The 14,391-nt window shown below is 41.8% G+C and overlaps 2 long non-coding RNA genes across 3 annotated transcripts in view; one reads left to right on the forward strand and one right to left on the reverse strand.

Moving 5' to 3' along the window:
- Window positions 1–4,483: 4,483 nt before the first annotated feature.
- LOC307203542 lies at window positions 4,484–13,431 on the reverse strand. Its single transcript, XR_013833274.1, has 3 exons — window positions 13,270–13,431; window positions 9,559–9,662; window positions 4,484–4,526 (listed from the first exon to the last, which is right to left on the reverse strand). It is a non-coding gene; the product is annotated as an uncharacterized lncRNA (long non-coding RNA).
- LOC307203534 overlaps window positions 11,785–14,391 on the forward strand; it is a 49,428-nt gene continuing 46,821 nt past the window's right edge. For both annotated transcript variants that reach the window (XR_013833255.1, XR_013833256.1), the window contains exon 1: window positions 11,785–12,007. This is a non-coding gene — a long non-coding RNA (uncharacterized lncRNA). The remainder of the gene's footprint in view (window positions 12,008–14,391) is intronic.

Here is a 14,391-nt window from a genome sequence, read left to right on the forward strand (position 1 = left end):
GCGTTTCTGTGCGCTGCTCTGGTTCACCAGAAGTGGCTTAGTCATGCTGGCCACATGACTCAGAAGCTGTCTGTGGACAAACACCGGCTCCCTCGGCCTATAGAGCGAAATGAGCACGGAACCTCAAAGGTGTCCGCGACTGGACCTAACGGTCAGGGGTACCTTTACCTTTATTCCATAATAATAATTTTACTATTTATGCCTCACCCACTGACTGGGTTGCTCCAGCCACTCTTGGCAGCTTCCAACATAAATATTAACACAATGAAACATTAAACATTTTTTTACAGGCTGCCTTCAGGTGGCTCTGGGTCAGATAACTCCATACCCTCCAACATTTCTCCAATGAAAATAGGAAAGTCTTAAGGAAAAGCAGAACATCCTGGGATCAAATCAGGAACCGGGACAACTTTTGTAAATCCAGGACTGTCCCTGGAAAATAGGGACACTTGGAGGGTCTGCAGCTGTATACAAAAATAAAACCATAACATCACATAAAGCAGAGAACTAGCAACCACAGAACAAAACTCAGTGTGGCCCCAAAGATTCACGGGTCTTAAAACTTCTAGAGTTATAAAGGAGCTATAATTCATGAAAAATCTATATATTTAAGAAAGAAAGATCTATGCTGAGTTAGATAGACCAATGGCCTGATGGTCTAAAGCAGCTTTTTATTTCTTTACAAATATCCTTTGGTGAAGGGGCACAGCCCAGTGCTTTGCAAGTAAAAGACTCTCCCAGGTTCAGTGTTTGGCATCTGCAGGTAATGCTGAGAAAGACTCCTATCTAAAACTCTGCAAAGATCTCAGAAGAAGTGTGGGCTGCTAGGGAGGCTTCATAGTAAATGTGTTTACTGGAAAGAAAAGCAGGCATACACTGTCCTTGACCACCCTACAAGTTAAAGGAATCATAAAGCAGCTTGTGAGTATGACAGAAAAATGGAACATTCTTTCCTAGAGAAATATCTAGAAATTGGAGAACATGTTTTGGCACTGTGCTAAGCAAACAGGCCAGCTTCATACACCATAACTTGAAGCTGGCTTAACTGTTGGTAATGAAAAGGCTTAATATAAGAGTAAAAAGGAAGCCTCTTTCACAGGGGAAGAAAACTTTCAAGACCTCGGAGAATAGGTCTCAACACAACACCAAGTAAGCAAGCCAACCTCACAAACCATGGTTTGAAGTGGGCTTGTTAACCATAGGTAATGAGGTGGCTTAATATAAAAGTAGCCAATCTAACTTTCTATTGATTGGGGCATTTCGCTTGGATGCTCAGTCCATTTCTGCTTTGCCATTTATTGCTGGGTGGATTAGCTAGTTAGTATTTTGGTAAATCTGCCTCTGAGGACTTTCTGTATATACTTCACTGAATCAGGAAAAAAAGAAGATAAAAAAACCCTTGAGATCCAATCTCCTGATACTGAACCTTTAAATAAGCTAAATTCACTTCACTGCATAAATCTACTCCAGCACAAGTGTTGGGTCCCCCCCCCCCCCCGCCAGCTTGACTAAAAATACTGATGGACTTGACAAGTCGGACCCCTGATAAGTTCGGCATCTTCTAAATTGCTCTCCCCCTTTTTTCCTCTCCTTCCCTTCCAGCTCATGGAAGCCAAAGCTTTATTATAAAACAGGAGATAAGTATATCAGCATGCCTTGGATGCTAGCGGAGCAGAACACAAGCAATGAGAAGATAAGGGAATTTGGTCAAACACACACAAACCATGGAACCTAACCCGAATAGCATCAGATAAGGCCAGCAGTGAGTTTCTATTAAAATGTAATAAATAAGAGACCTGCTTTTTCAGATACTTTTTGTTGTTTCCTTTACTTCTTCAGAGGTGTAACATGTCTGTTCTTAAGAGATTGTTCTCCCATTAGCTCTTGAAAGAGGTACGGGTCAACCTATGGTAAATGCTTCACAGTCTTCTTAAGGAGCGCTTTATTAAACCTGGATAGTAAAACAACATGTACGATCCCACTTTGCCTACACAGAAATCTTATCATGATGTATATCATCAAGGACAGGCATGGGGAACCTCTAGCCTGTGTATCTAATCTGGCCTACCAGACTTCTTTATTTGTCCACTGACATTCTGCCTGTGCAGTACACAGAGATGAAGTGGTCTGGAGTCATGGGGCGTGGGGTCAAAGACCCTTTACTATTTCTGCAGCATCCTAGAGCATCCCAATCTGTATGAAAGGGGGGCTTTTTAGCCACTGAGAATATGTCTTCTCACCTTTTGTGCTGGTTGGAGCCAACCAGAGTGAATGGAGGTGAGTCTTCCACTGAGGATTGGCTCCTGGAGTCACCCTGGAGAAGGCATGCATGGAGAACACCAAGGAGGAGTTGTTCTGTATGCTCCAGCACAAAGCATTAAGGAACATGGAAAGCACAAGCTGCTCCCATTTCAAGAGAATGGTGTGCAAGTTCTGTTACCTACAATGGAACTTCAAGGAAAACACAATTTAAGTCATTCCAAAGAAGATATTGGAGCACTCCAAATCATTTGCCCATTTAAACCTTTAAAACCCTATATGGCCTAGGACCCTCGTACCTACGGGACCGTGTCTCCTGGTATGTCCCACAGAGGAACTTATGATCTTCAAACAAAAACATCTTGGAGGTCCCAGGCCAAAGAGAGGTTACGCTGACCTCAACCAGAGCCAGGGCTTTTTGGGCTGTGGCTCCGATCTGGTGGAATGCTCTGCCACAAGAGACTAGGGCCCTGAGGGACTTGACATCTTTCCGCAGGGCCTGCAAGACAGAGCTGTTCCACCAAGCCTTTGGCCAGGGCACAGCCTGACTCCCTCCTCTGGCAATCTTCACAGAACTCTAGCCCAATGGTTGCCATCAATTTGATTTGAATTAATTTTATAATGAAATGATTTTAGAATGTTGTATTATTTTATTGTTGTTAGCCGCCCTGAGCCCAGCTTCGGCTGGGGAGGGCGGGATATAAATCATCATCATCATCATCATCATCATTATTATTATTATTTACAGGTATGTGCCCAGAAAGTAGTAGATCTACTTGAAAGGCAGTGCATGGACACCTGCAGTGGTGATTGCAATGCACTCTTATTATTATTAATATATAATGATAAGATTCCTTTATAATCTCAGAAGGTTGTATAATCTTTGAAAGGGGTGTGGCTGTAAGGGTGTGTGGCTGTGGCTATCACGAAGGAACCAGGCACTTCTGAACCCAGCACTACACTACTGCCAACATCCCTTTGGTTTAGGACATGCCCATTCCCTGTTGTCACCTCCTTTCACCAGGCCTACAGTTTAGTCCTAATGTTGCTGGCAGCCACAGCATCTTCTGCAGCTCTCACACCACAAGCCGTTTTGATCAACAATTAGATGGCAACAATTAGAACTTCTCTTGCAGCACTCACTGCATCTCCAGCAGGCTCTTGCTGTTCCAGACACGTCCAGCTGCTCTCGTGAGTTTTTAGGAGGGCTTCCCCCACCCCCAGAACATAGGTCAGGAGAGACAAAGTACAATGGCAACTGAATCCATATGGAGAAGAGATGACTCCTCTTCAAGGATCCTTGAGCATATTGAGGTGTTAGTTTCTGAAGTCTTCCCTCAACCCTTGCCATTCCCAATGACCATAACTCAGGAGAGGGCCAGTGGCAGAATCCATGCTTTGCAAGCAGAAGGTCCCAGGTTCAATTCTCAGCATCTCCAGGTAGGGCAAGTAGAGACCCCCGGAGAGCTGCTTCCAGTCAATGTACTGTTGACAACACTGAGCTAGATGGACCTGTGGTCTGACTCAGTATACAGGCAGCTTCCTGTATTCCAGCAGAGCTGGATCTGGAATGAGTAGGGCCCAAACCTATTGCTTCCTTAAACAATATGGAAATACAGTGGATCCTCACTTGTATCTGAAGTTCTCCTCCCTTCTTGTTGGTGGTCACACTGGGGTGGGGGAGGCACTTTGTCACTTACTTTCCAAAGGGCAATTAAGGTTGAGACTCTCCAACAGTTTAGGTGAAGCCCCTAAAATAGCCTTTTAAGAAAATGGCCTAGACCATGGAAGAACCCAGATGGTAAATGGGATGGATGAATCTGGCAGTTTCGTTTTTTCTAAGTTTCTCCCTTTTTCCTATCTTAAATTCAGTTGGCCATATTTTGACATCAGTTTGCATTTTGTTAAAAATGAAACCTGCTATTTTCACTAATACATGCATTTTTACCCAGACTTTCTCCTAATATACATACTTCAGAAAAGAAAAATGGTTGCAGAACTGCATTGCAAATTCTAGAGTAGTGCAAATTTCAAAGAATAACATTTTAATTCTTTTTTTTTGTGTGAGGGGAGTGTGAATTAAGTAAGTCTGCATTAATATGTGAACTGCACAAAATATCTCCCCTATCCCTTATGGTGATGATCAGCTTCGGTAGTTAAGGCTCTTAACGGTTATGGGCCTTGCAGTTCCTTGACTCTGAAAAGTACTGAAAAGTAATAAATTCTTAAAGTCACTTAATGCAACTGATTTCTGGTGCTGGTTTTGGCTGCAAGGGAAAAAATATATAAGCCCATTGAGGACTCTGGTTAGAAGAAGATCAACTGAGAATGTAAATGATATAAGTTGAAGATCATCTGTTCAGTGTCTAGTGGCAATTGTCTGTGTCATAAAACAACAGCAATGGTGTTCTCTTTTTATCCTGCAAATTCAGGCAAGCTTAAGTAGAGCTGTTTATATCTATCTTGGGACAGCCACCAGTGAGAAAATATCACACTGGCTAGCTGATATCTCAGCCATTCTGCTTTATTCTACCCTTTTTTCTTATGAGCTTTCCCTGCTTTCTCAATCTCACCCCCCAACAAAAAAAAATATTCAGTTGCATTAAGTGACTTTAAGAATTTATTACTTTTCAGTGAAATGGGCAGGGTGAAAGGAAGGGACATTCATCAGGCATGTTAACAATTTAATTAAAGGGATGTTAAATACAATCTCAATACAGAGAGCTAAGTACATTGTGTCCATGTATCTCCCCCCCTCCCCCCCACCTATATTTTACAAGCTCAATTCTTTGCCAAAATCACATTCATAAAAAAGTTAAGAGTTGGCTGTAAAAAAATGATATAAGAAGGGGGGAAATTGCTGGGGAAGGCAGCAGGATTCCAGTGGCACTGGGAGGCCATTTTACTGTCATATGGCTTACATATTTAGACATTATTCCAAGAGATAAGAATAGTGGTGCCATTCACACAGGAGAATCGAAATGAGAGCATATGTGTCGCACCCTTTAGATTCAGGTGGCTTCAAGCTGTGTCATATAATCCCAGCCTCAATTAAACTCCCCAAGGTCACCGGTACCCAACCAGGTCAGTCATAAATAAGATGGGTGATAGTCCTAGCCACAGAAAAGCCATATTTATGCTTTGCCCACAATTCAGAGCTATTAAAGGAAGCCTTCACACACACACACACACACACACACACACACACACACACACACAGAGAGAGAGAGAGAGAGAGGGGGGGGGGAGGAAAGGGAGAAAGGGTCTTCATTCCAGCAATACCATGATGCTTGACACAATTTTGGATATCGATAAAAATGCACAAACAGCCTTTCTCCTGATTGTAAAAAAATTGTACGATGGTCAGCAAGTGCGGTATGCTGAGCATGATATTATTTATATTATAAAAATAACATATGCATTGGATATCAGTCAATATTCAGGGAGAACAGAAGAGTATTTTCCCAAATGAAACATCCTACTTCTGCAGAAAAAATATTAGGAGGGCATCCAAGCTCTCCTGCCTGCCCCAAATGACAAATGTCCAAGAGCAGTATATATGAGGAGTGTGCACAGACCCCAAGATTCACCATGAACCTCTCTGTGTATGAATATTCTGGTCTGTTTGTGAGTCGCTCTGTGCATTCTCTGCTTCAGTTTGTGATTCAGCTCCTCGACTACTCTGAATAAAACAATGCTCTGTGTTCTACCGTGCTCTGTAATGGGAAATATAACACCAGCAATAACTTTTCCCCTGGTTCGGTCCCCGGCATTCCCAGGTGGAGTTGCGAGAGAACCCTGTCTGAAATTCAGGAGAGCCACTGCCAGTCAACCTAGGTCATGGGTAGGCAAACTAAGGCCCGGGAGCCAGATCCGGCCCAATCGTCTTCTAAATCCGGCCCGTGGATGGTCCAGGAATCAGTGTGTTTTTACATGAGTAGAATGTGTCCTTTTATTTAAAATGCATCTCTGGATTTTTTTGTGGGCCATAGGAATTTGTTCATTTTCCCCAAAAAAATATAGTCTGGCCCCCCACAAGGTCTGAGGGACAGTAAGGTCTGAGGCTCCCTGCTGAAAAAGTTTGCTGACCCCTGACCTAGGCAATACAGTGGTACCTCGGGTTAAGTACTTAATTCGTTCTGGAGGTCTGTTCTTAACCTGAAACTGTTCTTAACCTGAAGCACCACTTTAGCTAATGGAGCCTCCTCCTGCTGCTGTGCCGCAGGAGCACAATTTCTGTTCTCATCCTGAAGCAAAGTTCTTAACCTGAGGTACTATTTCTAGGTTAGGGGAGTCTGTAACGTGAAGCGTATGTAACCCGAGTTACCACTGTACTGAGCTAGATTGGCCAATGGTCTAACTCAATATAAGGCAGCTTCCTATGTTCCTGATGTGGTGAGACAAAACCTACTCTGCACCATTTCCCATCATGGCTTAGAGGTTCTAAAATATCATGATGGGTAGGGTTCAATGAAGTCAATTTCCTTGCCTGATTATCACATATTTATTAAACACCGTGGGATTAAATATTTTCTGGCATGTTGATTTCTAAATGTTGACTCTGTTTAGTAGTTTCCATGAAATCATTCATTCATGTCTGTCCAATATTGAATCTTAGTCATCTTCTCTTCAATATGGTATAGTTCTTTCAAAGCTATGGTATAATTATGACACAAATCCACCTCTATGAAGGCTTTGAGATGGCTTCTGACTGGGAATCTGAAGCTTATTCTGAATGTACTAAATGATCTACCAAATGTAAGGAAGTTTTTAAAAAATTACTTCTCAATGAAACACCCTTGGTGGCCAGATTAATTGGAGAGCCAACTTATCTCCCTCTTTGAGATCTTAGTTTTTACGGGACGGTAACTATCTTAGTTGGTAAGATTAGTCCTGCCTCATTGCCTTTTCTGCACAAATGGTTGGAGTCAAATTCCATGCTGCGCAAAGTGAATTGCAAGGATAGACTGCCAACCTAAGCACATTTTACCAGAAAAGTCCATTGAAAGGAGAGGGACCGACTTTTGAATAAATGTGCTTATTGTCGGGCTGACAGGCTTCTCGTTTTTGTGTAATGCCTCTTTTGAGAAGGATGATGCTTTTCCTTGATGGAACTAATGGAGAAGATTAAGGCTCATTCGAAAAAGTGATTCATAATGTGTGCAAATAAACAGGAGCTGTGTGCAAATGGCCCGATCAAAACTCTCCATCCTATTTGAAGGCAGAGAAATGGTGAGCAGGGGGAGCATTTCATCAAATTTCTCCAGGGACAGGATAAATTCTCAAGAAGTTTCTCCAATAGTTTCCTCAACTGTGGCAAGAGCACAGTTCCTACCCCCTGCCAGGGTTTTTTTTTTTTCCTTTTTTTTTTTGCTACTAATGCCTGACAACAATTGTGCATCATCTGCAATCTCAAAGACTTAGCGTTTTTGTTGGAGGACACCATGCACATATGTGGCAGGGGGGAGATGGGGGCCATTACAAAAATAGTGTGATATATTCTGAGAAAACTCTGCAATGTGGCCTTTCCTTTGGAATGGGGTAAGTAAATGAGAGATCTCAAAAGGTTTCTCAGAATTTTTTTTTATTCCCCCCCCCCTTTATTTAGGGGAGGATGAGCTCTAAAACAAGCAGACTTTGTGTATATGTAGTTATACACAGAAATAAAAACAAGAGAAAACGGTATATAAGGATCATATGTGTGGCTGGTGACCATGGGCAGATCCAGCCCATACACTGAAAACCCATTCAACAAATATTTAAAGCACATGACTTCTCCAAAGAATTATGGGAACTGTAGTTCCCGCTTCACAGAACAGCAATTCATAGTACCTTTAACAATCTACAGTTCCTAGGATTCATTGGAGAAAGTAATATGCTTTAAATGTGCTTTGGATGGGCCTTAAATGGATGGTGTGGATCTGATCCGAATATTTGGCTTCACATCTTAGCTCAGCATCAGGATAACACCTCCCAGATTCAGTTCCACATCTGTAAAATGTGTATCATAAGTTGTTCTAAGGCAAGTGAATGGAAGCATTTTCATCAATGAGAAACGTGCATCACATGTATATTACTCACTTGAGTAGAGGAAAGGGTGATTCCTCTTTTGATTACTGCTAGAGCAAACAAGGAAGCAAGATCCTAAAGAAGCATGACAAAGACCTACAGGAATGGACAAGCCCCATGCCTAAACTGCAATGCCCTCAACAGGAAATCTGCACTATTGTGGCAACGAATCCTCAGATTGGCTGATCTGGTGGGGTGGCATAAGAGTTCACAAGCTTTCCAGCTCCACAGGAAAGACAGTAAGTTTTCTGGAATGTTTATAGTCCAGGATTATCATAAGAAGGAAAACTTGTTGGTTTGGCTGGGATTTAACAAAATCACAGAGGCCACAGGAACAGGAGTAGATTTGTGGAGCAGGCCAAGGACAGGAAAAGTTCCCAGGAAGTAGGGGATCTGAGGGACAAGGAGTCCAGAAACTTGGGTGCAGAAGGAAGGGTACCGTGTAGACAATGAATTGAGATGCAAAAGGGATATATAAGAAATTTGAGGGGAAAGGCAGAGATGACAGAAGTCTGAGGCAACAGAGGGCTCTGAAGAAACTGTACAGTACCTTTAGGGATGGAGGCAGGAGAGAAATGTGTGAGCAAAGAACTGGGGTTGATTTCAACTCTCAAACCCCAGTTCTTTGCTCATTTACTTCAATAAGCTCTTGAATAAAGTATATCCTTTGCCTGTTTGCAGGCCCCCAGGGGCAATGTGTAGAAGCAGCCCTACTCATCTGAAGGGGATACGGTGAGTTATATCTGTTAGACCTACCCAGAGTAAACCCACTGAAATTAATGAGCACAATGAATTGAATTGTATTGATTTAAGTGGGTCTACTCTGAGTATAACTTAGTTTGATGCACACCCTTGAAAGAGTTAATTAATGGAAGAGGCCATTATTATTGTGAAAATGTTACTTTTGCAAACACCTCTGTTCCCTGTAGTCATTGGTGTACACTGTGGCAAAGGACGGCTTTGAATTCCAGCAGTGGAATCTAACTGTCCATCTGCATCAGTGTGCATGGGAAATCTCAACAAATGTTTTTCTGAGCATTTTATGTGTTTCTAATCCCCGAGCTAGCTTGCCATCCATAATACACTGTGGGGTAATAGCATGGGCTTGAGGATCGAATGTCCTGCGTGAGGGATTAGACTCACAGAAAGGCTGTGGCAACAATGGAAGGACTTCCGCTTAGACTTTAGCCAAACATCACATTTCTAAAGAAGGGGAGGTGGGAAGCTTACCAAATATCTCTCTCCTTTAGTTCTGTTTCCAAAGCATCTTCCTCTTCCCCTTCACGTATCTAGCTTTGAAATCTGTGCACCGCAGCGACCCCTTCTGGCAGGCCCTAAGAAAAACAGCTGTCAGCTGGCCAATGCCAAGAGGGTTTCCTAGGCTGCACTTAGAACTCAAGCTCAGTAGAAGAATTAGCATCCATTTCTTTTTCTGTTTGGAAGAAAAGTGATGTGTTTCTCTGCATTGCTTGGTAGGGGCAAACTTTCCCAGAATAAATGGAAAGTGTGTGTGTGTGTGTGTGTGTGTGTGCGTGTCAGAGAGAGAGAGCATGGCCTGATCTCTACAAAGTATTTAATCTCAAGTTAAAGCAGTCCACCCCTACATCTGGGGGAGCCCTGCTCTTCATTTTTTTTTTTTTTACAAGCTTTGTGATAAGACAGATATGTCTGACATGCTTAAGACACCAATTAAGGGATACTGCCCAAGTGCATTTCCCCCCAAGTACAAGCAAGATAAGTTACAACATCCAGAGTTATTCATTAACTGGGAAAGAAAAGGGGAAAGCTAGAGGGAGGAGAGTATACACTTCAACAGTTGTGCGGCATTCATGTCAACTTCAGTTTCCTGCTTCTTCTTTTCTTCAACCCTTTAATCCTTTAAGTCAGTGGAATTGGAGTGAACAAGCATAAAATCTTTCAACCCCCCCGCCTTTCCAAGGGGATTCCCAGGCCGTCCTGGCAAATTGGCTCTTGAGCAGGAGAGCTCTAGTTTCATTTCTACAAACCTTTTTTTATTATTATTTTGCAAAACTATGAAGCAAAGTACCGTATATCAGGACAGTATATAGCCAGAGGCCGTGATGTGAGTTTATGGGCGGTGTCTGGGAATTGGTGCAGAACAGAGGGCATGCTGGATATCCAGCAACTGTCTAGTCCTCAAGGCTATCCTAAATTACTCTGCAGCATTCCTCTTCTGCTGGCAAAAAGTTTTCCACCAGCAGGCAGTTGTTGTGCAAGAGAATGCAAAAGCAGGTTGCTGGCCACACAATAAACTGTGCCTTCTGTAGTGCAATGGCTATCTGCTGTTTTTAAATTGTTGCAATCTGGCTCAAGACCTTATGGTGAAGGGTGGGTAAGACAACAACAATAATTTTCTTCCCGTTTTGCTTTGTTTACCACCACTTATGCCTTGCTATCTCAGCCAAAACTTGGAGGAGAATTGCAACTCACATGAAGGAACTACTCTGTTCATTCCTTCCACAAATGACTATGATGGGAGTGCACCGGGGAAATAATTTATTGTGATTAAAAGTTAGACTTGTTAGCCAAAGCAAAATATCCCCTCCCCTGTTTGTCCATCACCTCCCTCTCATCTGCACCCCTCCCCTCTCAAGCTCTGGGTGTCTCATGAGTCAATATGGTTTTCAGTTCTCAAGGTAGGGAAAGGGAAAGGGTGGGAAAGTTGTGTGTAGGGATGGGGGAGATATTTGATTCAGTTCATATTTAAAAGAGAACCTGCCCAACCCACACTAGAAGAACAACAAGAACAAGAAAGTCATCTGTTGAAGTTTGCATTTCTCTGAATTTTGCAATGCCAGGTAATTATTTTCCAGCCAGGTAATAGTATTCCTATACTATGGTAAAGTGTCTATATGTATGCCTATATGATGGTAAAGTGCCCATAAAAATGCATATGTTAGTGAAAATAACATACAAAAGGGGGGATTGCTTTGCAAAAATGTGCATGTTAGGTAAACGCTAAAATGCAGATGAATTTACAGAGAGACTTAAAAAATGTTTGTCATTGAAATATGAAATATGAAGAACTGAACTTAAGGCTGGAAAAATGAGAAGTTAACAGAAACAAAAAAAAATTGACACTCATCCCTTGTTGTGTTTTTAGCTTTTTGGAAAATCAGAGGCAAAATAACTGCTTTTAAGATTCTCTGGTCTAGACACTTTGTTAATGGCATGATCTGACTTGAGAATATGGGAGTCTTCCCCAAATCACCCTCATTATTCAGGGGACACATAGAATGATGAACTTCCCTACTGAAAAGTGGCCTGCACATCATCAGCATTGTCTTCATCTGAAGTTGCCTTTGTAGAATGTCATGTGATCATCCCACATGCAACTGGTTCTTTGTTCCACATTGGCAAACAAGTGAGTAACCATTTATTAAAGCCTCGGTTGATGTTTAATTAGCTGTTCATATACTATTGATGAGTGGAACCTATCTGCTGTCACCTGGACCTGGTTAGTGTGCAAAGTTGTTATGCAAAGAGGGCTCTCTATAATGCTTCCTCACTCCCCCTGGCTTGCTGGTCTGGATTCAATGCTTTCATGACAGGCAGGAGCAAGAAAACCAATGTTGCTCTGGCAAGTTTGTTGGAGAAGACAAAATGAGAAGATTGTGTTTAGAGTTACACTGAATTGGATTTGGAGAGTCCTGCTCAGGTGAGACATCTGATGAAGGTCACAATTCAAATAGAATTGTGATAAGGCCAGCAAAAAAGGTAAATTAATTAAAATAAAAAATCCTGTGATTTTTTTTTTAAATGAGGGGTGGTATACAGATTATACAGCCATAGCTATGTTTAGGAAACCCTCCTAGTAGTTCCACCACAGAGCTGTGTCTGGCATCTTATTTAAGTAGTTTTTACTTTAATGTTGTATTTTTACATTGCTGTTATCCACCCTGGGACCTTTCAGTGAATGGGAGGTAAGAAATAATAATAATAATAATAATAATAATAATAATAATAATAATAATAGTAGTAGTAGTAGTAGTCGTCGTCTAACAATCCACCTATTTATCCATTCATCTTATGAAAGCAACAGTTGCTGTTATTACTTCTAGATTTCCAGGGCTTATGGCTGGAAGACAACAATCACTTTTTCCACTCGTAGGTCAAAACTTGGAATTCTCTTTTACTAGAGTTGGCCTTGAATTCTGCCTAAAGGAAAAAGTTCAAGGCAAAGTAGATGTTGACTAGTGATGGAGACATTGGGCGAGTTCAGGATGTGAACTTTTCCGGTTCACAATTCTTCACCCCAGCTTGAGGCAAGCTCAGACTTTGCAGTCTCCCCCCACCCCTAAAGGTGTATTTTACTGAAAAGCAAAATCAGGAGCCTCCTCCTTCACCTCATGTACTTTGGCTCTCAGGCAAGTCATCTGAAGGAATTTTGGGGCTAATGGGAGATGTAGTCTAAGACAGTTGGAGGGCACCAGTTCTAAAGTTGTAGAAGATGGTGGAGGACAAGGAGATGACCCATTCTGAAGAGGTACACTATATTAGTAATTATATGGAGGATAATAATAATCCACAGGAACACGGAAAGCTGCCTAATAGCCAGATCATTGATCCATATATGTTCAGTATTGTTGACACTCACTAACAGCTATTCTTCAGAGTTTCAGTTAGGGGTCTACCTGGAGAATGAACCTGAGACCTTCTGCATGTAAAGCAGATGTTCTACCACTGAGCTACAGTCCTTCCCTGAAATTTGCACACCACATTTGCAGGCAAAGTGCCCATTTGCTGTAGTGGAGTTGCCCCTACCATGGCTGAGGATTTGGTGAATTGTGTGGAAGAAATATATATATACATACTGTACAAACATACATACATACAGTACATGTAAAAAAAAAATTCTACCTGTCTATCGATCTACACATAAATAAATACATGTATAAAAGAAAACAATCTTTGGTTTACCTTTCCATCTTCCCAGGGATAGGAAACTTCATGGCAGGATGAAGAAAATGAGTTTATTAAGTTGACTTTAGCAAACGACTTGGGGATCTGGATGAAGCTCCTTGAGCTATGTCAACATTTTCTTGAAAGATATCAGAGATTATTTGATGTTTACTTTTTTAAGTACGGGTATTTGTAAGTTTTTTTTTAGAAAAAAAAAATGCCAAGGAGCATTTTATTACATTTTAAAATGTAATTCCTGATCCCAAGGTGCTGTCTATATAAATCTCAACAAACCTACAAAATCGCTATCTATATTAGATCAGCAAATCCTCTCAGGCCCAGCGCTGGGCAGTGTGTTAAGAATAAGAGGCAGAAGTGAAATTCCTTGGTAATAAAACTTCTGAGCCCTGACAAGTGTATGGGAATGCCATTTCGTGCAATGATGCCTGGACTTTCATATCACACCGTCCTTTATTCTATCTGTTCTGTTCTTCTTCCCCTTAACCTCGGTTTCTTAACTGCACAGCTCACCAGGATCTCAGGGAAAGGAAATATACTTAATTCAAGGTTCTGGTTTTATCCTATAAACGTACAGGGGAAATCTCAAACCCAGGAGCTGAATGTGGCCCTGAAAGACTCTCTATATGGTTCTCAGAACTACTCACCCTATTTTTGTCTGTCCTTGAATGTGCCCTTCAACTCTTGCTTGATAGTAGCTCTTGCTTGTCTGGTTGGCAGATAGAGAGGCGCCTGTGTGTGTGAGAGAGAGAGTGTAGAAACTAGCCTACAATGCAACAGTAAAATTGCTCCGCCCACTTTCTCCTCTGGCCCCACCCACCATTGGCATGTGGCCCTCAGATTGAAAAAGTGACACAGCAAACATCATTGAACAATGCTGCTGCTCCGCCCCCCTTTCTGCACATGCTTGCTTCTGTTCCTCTACCATTCCCCCATGAAAACTGTATACTGTACCTGGTATACTACCCAAATTTCATGACTTTACTTGGGTGATTTCCTGGGGTTCCAAACAGATCCCCCCCCCTGAAACAATTAACATGGAAATAAGTGCCAAAGTTCCACTAGAATTTTGGAAGTGGCTTTTGAAAGCTCAAATATAATGTGTAAATTAACAGTTTGGGA

The sequence above is a fragment of the Podarcis cretensis genome, assembly GCF_951804945.1.
Source record: "Podarcis cretensis genome assembly, chromosome: 14".
Lineage (NCBI taxonomy): Eukaryota > Metazoa > Chordata > Lepidosauria > Squamata > Lacertidae > Podarcis > Podarcis cretensis.